The 16936-nt window shown below is 44.5% G+C and overlaps 1 protein-coding gene across 12 annotated transcripts in view; it reads left to right on the top strand.

Moving 5' to 3' along the window:
* Window positions 1–16936, top strand: part of LOC143023829 (Y+L amino acid transporter 2-like) — a 213211-nt gene that overhangs the window by 120607 nt on the left and 75668 nt on the right. The gene's annotated exons all lie outside the window — the stretch shown is intronic.

The following is a 16936-nucleotide window of genomic DNA, read 5'->3' as shown; positions in this document are numbered from 1 at the left end:
TTCAAACTCCTCTCTTATGTTCCATGTTTCTACCCCATACAGTGCTGTTGGCACAATCACTCCTTCATATAACCTCCTCTTAGCATCCATTCCCAAATGTCTATTTCTCATTACACTTTTTAATCCACCAAGGCATTTACTTGCTTCTCTCAATCTACATTGTACCTCCACCCCCCACTCCTCCCTTTCCTGCCACATTCACACCCAAGTATCTAAAACTATCCACCTCCTTCAGTGTTTTTCTCTTAATGCTCACATACAGCCTGCTGTCACTCTCTCCCCTTGTACATCTTATCACCTTATTTTACCCACATTTATCTTCAGCTTCCTTCTTTCACACACCTCAAACTCTGTCACTAACTTCCTCAATCCCTCCTCTGATCTTGCCACAAGCGCAGTGTCGTTAGCAAACAACAACTGGCTTATATCCCACTTTTCTCCATTTTCTTTAACCATCTCCAAACCCCTACTCACTACCCTTGCATTCACCTCTTACACCACCCCATCCATGTATAGATTGAACAGCCAGGGTGACATAACACATCCCTGATGAAGTCCCACCATTACCTCAAACCATTCACTCTCTCCATTTCTAATCCTAACACAAGCTCTACTACTCTCATAAAAACTCCTGACTGCTCTTAACAGCTTTCCTCCTATCCCATATACAGTATCTGCAGTATCTCCCACAGTGCCCTCCTGTCTACCCTGTCATAAGCCTTTTCCAAATCCATAAAAGCCCAAAAAACATCCTTACCTTTTCCTATAGCTTTCTCACATATCTGTCTTACCACAAATATCTGATCTACACAACCTCTACCTGTCCTAAAACCACAGTGATCCTCACCAATTACTCCCTCTGTTCCTCTCCTAATCCTCTCAATCATGATCCTCCCATAAGCCTTCCCAACTACACTTAACAAGCTAATCCCTCTGAAACTACTACACTCACACTCGTCCCCCTTTCCCTTTACAAGGGTAAGGGGGACACCTCCAGTCCTCCAGCACTCTACCCTCTCTTAAACAAACATTAAATAACCTCACCAGCCAGTCCACCATAACTGTATCTCCTTTCTTCAGACATTCTGCATGGCATCCATCCAACCCAGTTGCCTTACCTGCTCTCATCATCTTAACAGCTGCTTTCATTAATCTTTCCCTATTTCTCCTCCATTTTCCTCACTCATTTTCTTAGTGCTTCCCACTGCAACTACCTTTTCCTCCCTATCCTCCTTCACATTTAGCAAATCCCTAAAATACTCTGCCTTCTCTTCCATTATCATCTCTCCATCTGCACCTTTTACTTTTTCTTCTATACTTGATTCGCCTCCCCTCTTCCTCTTTTAATTTCTTTCCAAAACATCTTTTTATTGCTTTCAACATTTTCTGTCATAATCTTACCCCATTTCACATCTGCTCTCCTCTTTGCTTCCTTTATCTTATGCTTACCTTCCTTTCTCTTTACTTTGTACCTCTCATACGATTCCCTCGTCCTAATTTGTAGCCGATCTATGAAAGCCTGCTTCTTCTCTTCTACACCCTTCGTTGCTTCCTCATCCCACCACTCACTACCCTTCCTTCTATTTCCTCCCACCCTCCTTGTTCCACACACCATCTTTGCACACCTTATGACTCCCTCCTTGAACCATCCCCATTCCTCCTTCACTCCTAGTTCTACTCCATCCCACACTACCTCCCACTCCTCTCTCAGCTTCTTCTTATACTCATTCTCCTTTTCTTTCTCATTTAAGCAATTCACTCTAAGTACCTCCCTACCTTCTGCCTTCTTCCTCTTTCTCCACCTATTCTCCACTCTCAATTTACCTTTCACCAAAAAATGATCTGATATTCCCCCACTCTTTCCCCTCAGAACATGTACATCCTTAACTCTTCCTACCATACTCCTGGTCACCATTATATAGTCCATTAACACTCTATCTGCCACCCTTCCATCCACCATCCTCTCCCATGTGTACTTCTGCTTGACTTTCTTCCTAAACACTGTATTTGCTATCATCAACTCTCAAGACACATCTCCACCATCAATTCTCAACTACGATTTTTACCCGGAACTCCATACTTCCTAATCACTCCACCTATTGGTTAGTTTCCTACCCTAGCATTAAGGTCTCCCCATATAACTACATTGACATTTCTCCCTAATCCCTCTATGCACTCATTTAAATTTATCCAAAAAGCCTCCCTTTCCTCTACACTCTTCTCACTACCAGGCCCATACGCACTTGCAAAAACCCACATCTCCCTTCCCAGCTTCACCTTCATCTATATCAACCTTGAAGAAACCTCCTTCCACTCCACTGCATGCTTGCCTATCTCTTCACTTTCTAGTATACCCACCCCTTCTCTCCCTCATCCCATCTTCACACCAGAGTACCTTCCAACTACACTACCAAACTCACACTCGCCCCTCCCTTTCATTTTAGTTTCACTCAAAGCCAGCACATCCATCTTTCTTCTCACAAACATACTGCCCTTTTACTCTCATCTGTACCACATCCATGCACATTAAAAGACCCAAACCTTAGGGTACTGGTTGGAAAACTCCCAGACCCTCTTATGCCTTTACTTTTTTTTTAGGAATGTGCCCTGTGGGGCTACAGGTAGCAGGACTCCTAATCCCATCCCATTTTTTCTCGCCTTTTACAACTCAAGTAGAAATACTTGATGGTAGCATTCTTTTCCCCCACCACAGGGTAGGCAAAAAAAGAAAATGAATATTCAGAGAAATGGTACAGGACAGTAATAAGGGGTTGGGGGACAGCATAACGGAGGGACAGGAAAATGGAAGGAAATGAGGAAGGGGACAAACTGGCCCTGGAAGTCATAAGGAATGTCAACAAAATATGCACAGACGATAGAGGTGAAATCGAAGAGATTAGTAAAAACTTAAAAATTAGAAATATAGATAAGAGCAGCACAATGGAAGGTGAAGATAATTATTTCCATGGATTGAGGGAGATGACAACCTCCTCTGATTAGCAAGACTAGAGAAAAAACTAGTGAAAATGAATGGACAGTAGGAGGTTAGGTTCAGTCAATTTACACAGATTACACAAAGAATTGATAAATTGGAAGAACTAAAGAAGGAGAACCAAAACCTAAATAAAGAAATAGAAGAATTAAAAAGACAGTTAAAAGAAGTAAATGATGAGAATGAGGAATTAAAGAATAATAATAAAGATAATAGAGAGTCCATAGCAAAAGAGGTACAGGGTTGGAAAAGAGAACAACAAAATTGAATTTAGAGATATAGTAAAACAACAGATGAAAGAACAAACTAAAGACACAGTTATTAAAGTGATGAGGGAGGAGAATATAGTAAGAGACTTAGCGGATAAAAAGAAATGTATAATTATATTAGGGATAGAAGAAAAGCATTATCCAAATAGGACTACAAGAGTAAAAGAGGAGAAGGAAAAGATAAACAAGATATTAGAAGTAGTTCAAAAAGATGAACAAGAAACAGGGTAAGAAATTGAAGAAATATATAGAATAGGGAAATACAATGCAGATAAGTTCAGACCAATTAAGGTTAAATTCAGGTCACAAACAACAGCAGAGAATATCTTGACAAAAAAGGGAAATTAGCAAAAAGTGATGTATATAAACAGATATGGATAAAAAGAGATGAACAAAGAGGAAAGAGAGGATGATTAAACAAGAAGACTAGAAGCTAAGGAAAAAAATGAGAACAGAACAGAGTCAGACAAAGAGAATAGTGGATATGAAAGTAAGAAAATGGTTCATAGCAGAGAAAAATGGAAGGGAAACAGAAAACAGGATGGAGGTAGCAGAAAATTAAAGGTGTCTTACACAAATATAGATGGCTTAATAACAGGCTTGAATGGACTGAGTGATTACCTGAAGGAAAAAGAACCAGACATAATAGGAATTGTAGAGACAAAATTGAAAGGTCCACTACCACCCAACAATATAGGACATGTGAGAATCAACACTGTGTGAGATCGAAACCTTTATTGGTACGACGTTTTGCTTGTCACAGCTTTTTCAAGTACAGACATATGGCAAACACTCTGAGTACATATAGGCCGACGGGGAAGGAACTGGGAGAGGTTATCAGGGAATCATGGGTGGTAGGTGGAGGGGGGGTGAGATGGGGATGGGTGGGACTTGGTGGAGATAAAGGAGGACATTTCGGACAGCTTGTTGAAGTGGACTAAGGGGGACATTTCATACATTTGTAAAATGCGGGTAACAGATGGATGATAGGAGGGGCAATGTTGAACATGCCTCTGTTCTGCTCAATGGTTTTGAAGCTTTGAATGGCGGCCGCTTCCAGGCATTTCCTCCTCACCCTGTCTGGTTCACTAAAAAGAAGCTCTGCATTATCCCAATCCATCAGGTGGTCGTTGGTGTTCCGGTGGATAACACAGGCGTTGGTGGTGATGTTGTTCCGGGAATCGTAGCGATGCTCCCGGATCCGGGTCTTCAGGTCACGGGAGGTCTCGCCGATATATACTTTATCACATCCAGCACAGGGTATGCAGTAGACACCAGCGTTTTTTCCCCACATCTCGTCCTGGCTGTCACTCCTTCTAGAGAGCTCTTTGATAGTTCTGCTGGACTGGCCCACTACCTGAATGTTGCGACGCCCAAGTGTCCGGGTGAGGGTGGTGGTGATGCTGCTGGCTGGAAGGATAAGCCTCCTAGCTGGATCTTTCGTTGGTTCCCCCACTTCCATTATTTTGAGTGCCTTTTTCTTGCACTGGTGGATGATGCACTCTGGATATATTAATTTCTGAAAGACCTCCTATATGTGCCTAAACTCGTCCTCTAAGAATTCAGGGCTACAAATTCTGAGAGCTCTGAGGTAGAAACCTATAACTACACCTTTCTTAATACTGAGGTCATGGTGGGAAAGGAAGTGAGTCAAATCGTCCTTATTGGTTGGTTTCCTGTAGACGGTCCATCAGGGAGCAAGGACGGAAGAACACGGTTACGATTGTTCATACGGGAAGTAACGATGTAGGTAGGGTGAGATCAGAGGATCTTGTTCGGAATTACAAGGTCCTCCTTCAGGAGATGAAGGAACGTGGGAGCCGTCACGTAGTCTGTGGGATCCTCTCGAGGATCTACGCAGGCTCGTGTTGGAACAGTAGAGCCATAGGGATCAATGGTAGGATATCGCAGTTGTGCACACAATTGGGATACCACTTTCCTGATCCTTGGTATCTCTTTTCTAGGCGCCATGACCTTTACGCTTCTGTACGATATGTACGATATGTTGGGCCGACATATCGGCAACGCGCAAGCCGTTGTCGGCGCTGCCGCGCACTGCCGGGGCAGTACACTGTAGACCATGCCACAATAAAGTATATTGTACATGGCGCAGTGAGAGATCAAACCTACGCTACCCACCATGGCTGGACGTGCACGAGAAAGACCCACCTATACCCCCAGATCCACCCACAGGAGAGTGTTGGGTGGATCACAGACGCCACAGACGCCGACAGCACTCGAGCAGGCTCACCGGCTGCTCCTGGCGCAAACCGACGCCATCGTCTCCCTACAGCAGCAGCTAGCAGCGCGCCCTGCTCAGACCACATCAGTCTCACGGTCGTCAGCCCCTGAGAAGTGCGACATGGACATGTCCACAGCAGCGTTCCGGTCGTGGAGACGTTCGATGCAGTGTTGGCTGGACCTGAATGGGTGGGCACCGACGGAGGCCGTCCTGTACATTCCGCCTCCATTGCACGCCTCCTCTGCAACGCTCCTTAGAATGCCAGGTTCACCGCAGCCGAGTGGCAGGCACTGACCGTCAAGGAAGCCTTGGACTCTGTCAGTGGCATCGCCCTCCAGGCGACCAACCAGGCAGCCGACTGGTGCAGGTTCTTCACCGCTCGCCAGGAACGCAACGAGCCCATAAGTGAGTACTTTACTTCGGTCTGCCTCAGTGTGCAGCGGAATTGCGAATTTTAAGTGCCCCCATTGTGACAGTAGCTTGTCTGAGTACATGCTGCTCCGTAAGCTAGTGAGTGGTTTGGAGAGTGTTGTTTTAAAAGAGGAGGTATTTCGCAAATGTGATTCGTTCAAGGATACAGATTCCTTGCGTAAGTTTGTGTGGCGTTCGAGGCGGCTCACAAGGACGCCGCTCCCCCAGGTCTGGACGGTAATCTTGGGCGTGAGACGCTAACGCCAACGGCGGCGGTGACTCCGCAGCCATGCGCACCGCAAGAGGATCTCCAGCCACAGGTCGCTGGGAACCGCCCACCACCCCACAAGCCCCACTGTGGCAACTGTGGGGGCAAACACATGCCAAGGAAAGGCATGTGTCCTGCGGAGACGCTGACATGCTACGGGTGCGGCAAGACCGGTCATCTACGTCGCCTGTGCAGGAAGAGTAAAAAAGCAGCTGCGATGGAGGGGAAAGCCTCCGGTATAGTAATTGCAGCCGCAGGGAAAGCCCAGAGCCAGCCGTGTATTTGGGTGACCGTCAGCGACACACGGAAGGAGACATCGGCCAGGATCCGAGTGATACCGGACACAGGAGCCCAGGTGTGCGTTGCGGGACCAGGCCTGCTAGCCGCCCTGGGCGTTGATACGACATCGCTAGTGAGCCGGGGCAGCCTGCGTGACGTAGCGAATGTGAGCCTGAAACCCATGGGCGCAGTTACCTGTCGCATGCAACATGGCAGCAGGTTCACGACGCAAGAGGTCTTCGTCGTGAAGACCGCCTCCCGTTGCTACATTTCCTTACAGGCCTGTAAGGATCTGGGTTTGGTACACCCTAACTTCCCGCACCAGCCCGCAGTTGCAGCATCGGCTGCCCCCGAGTCAACTGACGGCGCACTGCCGCTGCCGCGGCCCTACCTCAGTCCCGTTTTCACCTCGCTAGAAGAAAATGTGCCACAGCTAGAGAACTGGCTTCCCGCCATTTTTCCGGGTCAACGTTCAATACTGACAGGAGCCCTCTGCCAGTAATGGGAAGGTGAGCCACATGCCATCCACCTGCTCCCGGACGCCAAGCCCTACGCCTGCCATACACCGGCTACGGTGCCGAAACACTGGAGGCGGTGGTGAAGAAGCAGCTGGACGAGGACGTGAGGAAGGGAATCTTGGAGCCGGTACCAGTTGGAGAGGCAACAGAATGGTGCGCAAGGATGGTGGGTGGTCGCGAAGGAAGTCGGGCCAACCGAGACGCACCATCGACTACCAGAAACTCAATGCCGCCTGCAGGAGAGAGACCCACCACACTCCTACACCGTTTGACATGGTATCTGGCATCCCACGCCACACCTACAAGACAACAGCAGATGCTCACTGGGGCTTTCCATCAGGTAGAGCTACAGGAAGCCAGCAGAAGGCTTACTACCTTCATCACACCTTGGGGCAGGTATAGGTACTGTAGAACCCCCATGGGCCACTGTGCTGCTCCGGATGCCTATACCAGAAGGTACGACGACGCCATCGCTGGGATCCCAAGAAAATTCAAGTGTGTGGACGATACCCTGCTGTACGACGCCAGCGTGGAAGACGCTTTCTTGGGCACACGTAATGATTTTCTGGAGACGTTGTGCCATGAAAGGTGTGACCCTGAAACCAGAAAAATTCAGGTTTTGTAGAAGGCAGGTGGACTTTGTGGGCTTTCATGTAGGCTGGGACGCCTACAAGCCCACGGAAGAAAGACTGGCCGCCATCAGGAACTTTGACATGCCTGTCGAACCATCCATAACAGACATACGCTCCTGGCATGGGTTCGTCCAACCAGCTGGCACCTTTCCTAGCCAACCGCTCCAGTCATGGAGCCATTCCGAGAGTTACTACGGAGACCACAAGGGGAGGAAAGTCTACTGGGACGAAAACCTACAGGAAAAGTTCCGGCAAGCCAAAGAAGTAGTCTGCAAGCTCGCCAAAGAGGGCCTAACATATTATGACAAGGACAGACCTACGGTGGTAGTGACGGACTGGAGCAAGGTGGGCATTGGCTTTGTTATTCTACAGCAATACTGTCCCTGCCCCCTGAGAGAGGCTCCCTTCTGTTGCAAGAGCGGGTGGCGCTTAGCGCTGTGTGGCAGCCGTCACCTAACACCCGCGGAGGCAGGTTACGCACCAGTGGAGGGCGAAGCTCTGGCTGTTGCATGGTGCCTCTGTAAAGCTCCCTTTTTCCTGCTTGGATGCCCAATCTCCTCATAATCACCGACCACCGTCCGCTAGTGAAGCTCCTGGGGGACAGAGAGCTGAAGGGACATAGTGAACCCGAGACTGTTTGCCCTGAAGGAGAAAACGCTGCAATATAGGTTCCAGATCAAGTACCTCCCAGGTAAGCGCAACTCTGCAGCCGATTTCTTGTCCCGTTACCCAGCGCTCTGTGCACCACCGGACGTCATAGATGAAGAGCTGGCCAACGACATGGAAGCTGCTGTAGCGGCCGCAACAGTGGCGGTGCTCGACAGCAATGACCAAATAGCCCTGGAGAAACTCGGCAGTGGTGCAGGCCGCCGCCGATGACCCAGACTATCAGCTACTCATCGCTAAAGTGACAGCAGGAGATTGGCACCCACAAACGGGCTCAAGAGCTGACCTGCCTGCGACAGTTCTATGGAGTCAGGGACAGACTGGCGGTGTCGCAAGGGCTGGGTGACATACACCTACGAACAAGGAGCGGTCCGTTTAGTGGTACCTGCAGCACTGAGACACCGAGTGGCAGCAAACCTCCACGCAAGCCATCAAGGTTTAGACGGGATGCTACGAAGGGCGAGACAGGCTGTGTAACTGGCCTGGCATGGAAGGTGACCTACAGCACCACAGAGACACCTGTGCCAGCTGTAACACGCACTCACCCTCGCAAGCCGCCGAACCCCTCACCCTGACACACCCCCACCCCAGTACCCATTCCAACACACCGTGGCAGACCTGTTCCAGCTCGACGGACGAGTATACTTAGCGTACGCAGACAGGCTCACGGGCTGACTGGAAATAGCGCACTTGACCAGCGGAGCTACATCAAGCAAGCTCTCGTCAACACTTCGACAGTACTTCCATCGGTGGGGCGCACCAGAGTCAATCTCGACAGACGGTGGAACCAACCTAACCAGCGAGGAGATGCGCAACTTCTTTGGGAAATGGGAGTGAAGGGAAGAATCGCCTCTGCCACTTCCCACAGTCGAACGGGCGTGCAGAGGCCGGCAGTCAAGTCTGCCAAGAGGCTACTTCGCGACAACACAGGCGTCGGAGGGAGCCTTGACACACCGACAGAGCAGCTATGGCGTTACTGCCAGTACTTAAACACGCCTCTACGCGGGGTGAACAAGTCACCAGCGCAGCTGGCTATGGGCAGGCTGCTGCGGGACGGTGTCCCCGTCCACAGGCAAAAATACAAAGTGGACATCCACTGGCGACACGCCCTCCGGACAAGGGAGCGTGAGGCAGTACGGCACCAGGAAGCATGGTTGGGAAAACAAGGCACACCCAGATCGCTGCCCCCATTAACGCTTGGTACCCGTGTGTTTGTGCAAGACCAGTCCACGAAGCTGTGGGACAGACGAGGCGTGGTCAGTGAAATCCTGCCGCATCGTCAATATACAGTCAAACTCGAGGGAAGTGGACGACTGACGCTACGCAACCGCAGGCATCTGCGAGCCGTAAGAGGCTCATCTCAACTCACAACACGGACAAACCCAAGCTCTCCTCCTCCACCAACTCCTCGACTCCACACACAGCAAGAGACGGTGGATCGCCCACGGCGTCGTGTCAAACAACCGGCATGGATGGCGGATTTTATTACCACACCCTCACATTAGATATATGCGTGTATAGCTGTTTGTATTTACGTGTGCATTTTTGTACAACTACAATTTTTTATTTTTTTTCTTGGTTCATCTTATACCTTGTAAGATACTCTGATTAAATTTACATTCCTTTATGTTTATATTCGTGAATGTTACTGCAGTCAGATAGTACAATGTCCATACATTTGTGAATGCCATGTACATGTATTATCTTGGGGGGAGATGTACGATATGTACGATATGTTGGGCCGACATATCGGCAACGCGCAAGCCGTTGTCGGCGCTGCCGCGCACTGCCGGGGCAGTACACTGTAGACCATGCCACAATAAAGTATATTGTACAGCTTCTGATGGGATCCACCTTACCTGCAGAGGCAAAGATGTTCTTACAAACCTCATTGTGGGAGTTTGTAATGAATTAGCTCCTTTTTTAGGGTAGAAGCCCAAAGGGAAGGGGAAATAGAATGTACTTGGGAAAACAGTGTAGAGTATAGCATTAATGTAGAACAATGTGCCAGTATAGGACAAAATATAATTTTAGGATATAATGTCGCTAGAGGACGAAATGTCACATTAGGATGTAATGTCATAGGACAAAATGTCGCAATGGGATATAATGACAGTGGAGGACAAAAGATCACGATGGGAAGTAATGATAGTGGAGAACAAAATATCACGATAGGATGTAATGATAATGGAGGAGAAAATATCACGGTAGGATATAATGTCAGTGAAGGACAAAATATAATTTTAGGAAGGGATACCGGACAGAATGTCAATGAAGGCCAAAATATCATGATAGGATGTAATGTCTCGAGAGGACGAAATGTCACATTAGGATGTAATGTCATAGGACAAAATGTCGCAATGGGATATAATGACAGTGGAGGACAAAAGATCACGATGGGAAGTAATGATAGTGGAGAACAAAATATCATGATAGGATGTAATGATAATGGAGGAGAAAATATCACAGTAGGATATAATGTCAGTGATAGTGGAGAACATAATATCACTATAGGATGTAATAATGATAGAGAAAATATCACGGTAGGATATAATGTCAGTGAAGGACAAAATATAATTTTAGGAAGGGATGCCGGACAGAATGTTAATGAAGGCCAAAATATCATGATAGCATGTAATGTCGCTAGAGGACAAAATGTCATATTAGGATGTAATGTCATAGGACAAAATGTCGCAATGGGATGTAATGACAGTGGAGGACAAAATATCACGATGGGAAGTAATGATAGTGGAGAACAAAATATCACGATAGGATGTAATGATAATGGAGGAGAAAATATCACGGTAGGATATAATGTCACTGAAGGACAAAATATAATTTTAGGAAGGGATACCGGACAGAATGTCAATGAAGGCCAAAATATCAAGATAGGATGTAATGACAGTGGAAGACAAAAGATCACAATGGGATGTGATTATAGTGGAGGAAACAATATCATGTACTTTAATGCTCGTAGTATTAGGATCAAATTTCAAGAAATACAGGCGTATGTCAAAAGCGAAAATCTCGATATGATCGGAATAACTGAAACATGGTTAAATGGTACAGAGTTTGAAGCTGAATTTAATATTGCGGGATTTAAACACTTTCATCAGGATAGAAACCACAAGAAAGGTGGGGGTGTTCTATTGTACGTTAAAAACAATGTTCATGCTTGTGTTTTAGAGAAAGTGAAACAGGATGCATATGATAGTTTGTGGGTTGAGTTAACCCAAACAAACGGACAAAAATGAATGTAGGTGTAATATATAGGCCAAAGACATTATCATTAACAGACGACAAACTGTTATTTCAAGAACTGTCTAGTTTCTGCAACCGGGATTTATTGATAATGGGTGATTTCAATTTTACTGACATTGATTGGATGACCCTTGAACATGGCCATATAGGTAGTCGCTTGTTTGATTTTCTTGGTGACAATTACTTAATTCAGCATGTAAAAGAGCCCACAAGATATGGAAACTTACTCGATCTTTTGATCACTAGCCGCGAAAGCATGGTAACTGATGTAGAAGTCGGTGAATCTGTTGCAAATAGCGATCACAACCTAGTTAGATTCAAACTCCTAAAGAATTTTAGAATAGATACTTGTGTTTCTAAAATACCCGATTTCAGTAAAGCTCAGTTCATAGGACTACGTCAGGAGCTTCAGCTTACAGATTGGGAGGCAAAATTAAACGAAAGACCTGTAGATCAGATGTGGGAAATATTTAAAAATACGCTCACTAAGATGATTCAAACTTTCATTCCTTTTAAGGACAGACGTCCCCCAAATCAGGCTCGCCCAAAGTGGCTCGACAAAGAAACTGAAAAAAGTATTGCTAAAAAGAGACAGGCTTATAAGAAATATAAGTGCTCGGGTGCATCTAATGACTATGAAAGTTATGTATCAATACAGAGAGATTTAAAAAAGACAATAAGAAAAAGAAAACGACAATACGAAATGAACATCGCTGATAAATCCAAAGAGAATCCCAAAGAATTCTATAGTTACATTAGAGATAAAAAGGTTGTTAGGAATCACATTGGTCCACTATTATCTGCTGACGGTCAACTTGAATATTCAAATGAAGGAATGTGTAATATCTTAAACAATTATTTTAGCTCAGTATTCGTAAGCGAAACACCTCAAGGTGAATTCCAAACTGAAACCTGTAAAAAGTCTAGGGTAAACTTACTACGGTAAATATAACAAAGAAAAAATTAAAAGGTATATAGACAAACTCAAAGTTAATAAAACACCAGGGCCTGACGGTTGGCATCCAAGAATCTTAAAGGAAATGAAAAATGAGATTGTTGTTCCATTAGAAATTATTTTCAAGAAATCCATCATATCCGGAGATGTCCCAAGAGAATGGAAGCTAGCTAACGTTACTCCCATATTCAAAAAAGGTGACAAAGAGAAGCCAAATAACTATAGGCCTATAAGTTTGACTTCAATCGTACTCGAATTCTACAACACAGTTATCTCGAATTATGACAAAAGAAACAATATAGATTTAGTATATCTAGACTTTGCAAAAGCTTTTGAAACCGTCCCACACGAAAGACTACTTACTAAATTAGCTTTGCATGGAATAAGTGGTAGCCTATTAGGTTGGACTAGTAATTGGTTGAATGGTCGAAAACAGAGAGTTGTTTTAAATGGAAAAACTTCTGGATGGAAAAGTGTTGCAAGTGGAATTCCTCAGGGTTCCGTTCTTGGGCCACTTCTATTCATAGTATATATAAATTATATAGACCATGGACTAAAATCTACTGTTTCCAAATTTGCTAATGATACAAACTGTGTGGAGTGGCAAATGATCACTCAAACCAATTAGATATTCAAGAAGATTTAGATAAATTACAGCAATGGTCTGAAAAGTGGCTAATGAAATTTAACACAAGTAAATGCAAGGTAATGCACATAGGTAAAAATTACAGTAAATACGATTACAAGTTATTTGGAAATTCGTTAAGAAAAGTTGATAGAGAAAAAGATCTCGGCGTAATTATCAGTAACGACCTCAAATCATCCAAGCAGTGTATTTCAGCCTCTGAGAAAGCAAATAAGATTCTATGACTGATTGCGCGATCTTTTGATTTCAAAAGTCCATCACTCATTAACAAGCTATATAAATCGTTAGTTCGTCCACATTTGGAATATGCTGTTTCCGTATGGTCACCGAATCTCATTAAAGACATTGACAGACTGGAAAAAGTACAACGGCGAGCCACAAAACTGATTCCAAATATCAAAAATAAATCATACGAAAATCGACTAAAACATATGAATCTGTTTTCCCTAAAAAAGCGTAGACTCAGAGGTGACTTGATTCAGGTCTTTAAAATTCTAAAGGGAATTGACAACATCAAAAGTGACCAAATTTTCACATTGAATGAGAATCAGACAAGAAACAATGGTCTCAAACTGTCCGGAAATAGATTCAATTTGGAAGTAGGTAGAAACAACTTTGCCAACCGTGTAGTTAATGAATGGAATAAACTTCCTGCACAGGTAGTGCAATGTAGTTCAGTTCGAAGCTTTAAGAATCATTTAGATAAATACCTAAGTAAGATGCTGTAATGATTATAATTTATCTTATATTATTTGTTTTGTTTTGTTGTCATTTGTCTGTCTGATTTTCATTTATTATTGGTTATGTGTCGATTTATTATTTGCTATTTGCCTGTTTGTTTGTCATTTAACTATACCTATGCATTTATTTATGTATTTTATTTGTTATTTTCATTATCATGGTTTTTATTTATTATTTTATTATTAATATATTTTTTTCGTATCCGACCTAGATATGGACCAAAAGGTCTCCTGTCGGCATGCTCCGCCTTTGTAATCCTTTGTATAAAGAAGTCACATCCAGGCTGGCCAGCTTTTTGTTGCGAGCAGGAATGTCCTTAATTCTATTCAATAGGTCCCCTGAGTGTTTCAAATGAGCACCGCTGATGGTACCCAAAAGGCGAGACAAATGTTTGGCCAGCGCACCTGCCAGTTTGTGTGGCGCACTCCCGATCCCTGATGTAATGGGTATATTGGGCTTGTGGGTTTTTGGGAGCCCATACAGGGTGGCTGGACGTGGGAGGTTTGGCAGGAGGTGAAGTAAACACTTACCAGTTTCTGATTTCCTAAGAATCCTCCTGGCTGCCTTAAGGAAGTTATTTGTCTCAACGTCCACTTTTGCCTGTGTGACTTCGGCGTAAGTATTTTCATCGCTGAGGAGGTCAGTCATCTTATGTAGGTAGGAAGATGCGTCCATCACCACCACTCCTCCACCTTTCTCCGCGGTGGTGATCCTGTAGCCCTGAATTCTTAGAGGACGAGTTTAGGCACATAAAGGAGGTCTTTCAGAAATTAATATATCCAGAGTGTATCATCCACCAGTGCAAGAAAAAGGCACTCAAAATAATGGAAGTGGGGGAACCAACGAAAGATCCAGCTAGGAGGCTTATCCTTCCAGCCAGCAGCGTCACCACCACCCTCACCCGAACACTTGGGCATCGCAACATTCAGGTAGTGGGCCAGTCCAGCAGGACTATCAAAGAGCTCTCTAGAAGGAGTGACAGCCAGGACAAGATGTGGGAAAAAAAAAGCTGGTGTCTACTGCATACCCTGTGCTGGATGTGATAAAGTATATATCGGCGAGACCTCCCGTGACCTGAAGACCCGGATCCGGGAGCATCGCTACGATTCCCGGAACAACATCACCACCAACGCCTGTGTTATCCACCGGAACACCAACGACCACCTGATGGATTGGGATAATGCAGAGCTTCTTTTTAGTGAACCAGACAGGGTGAGGAGGAAATGCCTGGAAGCGGCCGCCATTCAAAGCTTTAAAACCATTGAGCAGAACAGAGGCATGTTCAACATTGCCCCTCCTATCATCCATCTGTTACCCGCATTTTACAAATGTATGAAATGTCCCCCTTAGTCCACTTCAACAAGCTGTCCGAAATGTCCTCCTTTATCTCCAAGTCCCACCCGTCCCCTTCTCACCCCCCCTCCACCTACCACCCACCCCTCCCCGATAACCTCTCCCAGTTCCTTCCCCGTCGGCCTATATTTACTCAGAGTGTTTGCCATATGTCTGTACATAGCCGCATCCCACGCACAAACATATACACTTCCTTTTTCTTCGACTAAAATTCGCTTCCTTTCTCACTTTCTCTTATACTACATCTTCTCATTTCAGTTTACTTCCCACTAAAGATTTTTCCGTTTTTCCCCCTTTCTCTCCTACTACGTCTCCTACCATTTTCCAAACTTTCGTTGGTGATATAATATGCTCTTCCTCCCGGCATTGGCGCCACCGACCAAGTTCCTAGCCCGGTTCTCCTAAAGCCACGACAACAAACTAGCCCCTAATCGCTCGCAATTCGCCCGGTGGCAATAGCCCTCTTTTATACACTACTATCTTTTCATTTTCTAACAGACATTCTTCCCCTCCCACAAAACCCGATCCCGCGCAAGCGAGGTGGTCTTTTCTTGGAATCCAGTACTTGAAAAAGCTGTAACAAGCGAAATGTCGTACCACGGTTATTGATTCTCACAGTTGTCGGCTTTTGCCATTGTGTTTCAGTATAGGACATGGTGCATATAATTATTGTATTAGAAACAAAGAGGTAAGGGAAGGGGGTGGAGTTATGTTCCTGACTAAGAAGGATATAAATGTGAGGAATTTCATGCATGGAAAGAATAGAGGAGAGATGATTATGATGGAAGTGGAGGACAGGGATGGGAAGAGCAGGAAATTTGTGGTAAATTATGTGCCTCCTAAAATGGCTTTGTGGGAAGAGAGAGAACACAAAAATATGTTGGAAGACACAAGGATAACACTGAATAAGATAATGAAAGATGGAGAAAGAATAGTTATAATGGGTGATTTTAATTGTAAAGAAATCTGCTGGGAAGAGATGACAGTGAAGGGTGGAGACGACCTATGGGAAAATGTACTACTTGATATGATTATAGAACATACAATGATGCAATGGATACAAGAGAATACTACAGTAGGTATAGAAATGAGGAAGAACCATTGAGACTGGACCTAATAATCACATCAGAACCTGAAATAGTAGACAAGATTGAATATAAGACACCACTAAGTAAAAGTGACCACATATTAGTTGAAGTGGAACTAATTGAGAAAAAATACATGGGAAAAAATGAACAATATAGAAAGGGAAGATTGATGTATGGATTTTTTTTTTTTTTTTTATAAGATGAGAGAATATTTCCAAAAAGCAGACTGGGAAAGGATATACAAGGAGGAAACAACAGTTGAAGAGAAATGGAATATTTTGACAACAATTTGTAAGGAAGGAGTGGAAAAGTATGTTCCAAGACAAAAACAAGAAAAAGGATATGTAAAGTGATGGTACAACAAAAGATGTAGGGAGTTAAAAGACAAAAAGGATAAAGCTTGGATAAAAGGGAAGAAAGACAAAAGACCTGAAAAATGGAAAATATATACTAGTTATAGAAAATATGTACAAGTGTGCAGAGAAGAAAAGAGAAAATACAAAAAAGATGTCATAGAAAAATGTAAAGATCGACCAAAACTATTTTATAGATTTGTAAACAACAAACTGAATAACAAACAAGAATTAGAGAAACTACGACAAGGAGTTTAATACA

The sequence above is a fragment of the Oratosquilla oratoria genome, unplaced genomic scaffold (genome assembly GCF_046742065.1).
Source record: "Oratosquilla oratoria isolate Oo_2021 unplaced genomic scaffold, ASM4674206v1 SCAFFOLD65, whole genome shotgun sequence".
In the NCBI taxonomy this organism is placed as follows: Eukaryota; Metazoa; Arthropoda; class Malacostraca; order Stomatopoda; family Squillidae; genus Oratosquilla; species Oratosquilla oratoria.
This window is presented reverse-complemented; position numbering and strand designations above follow the sequence as displayed.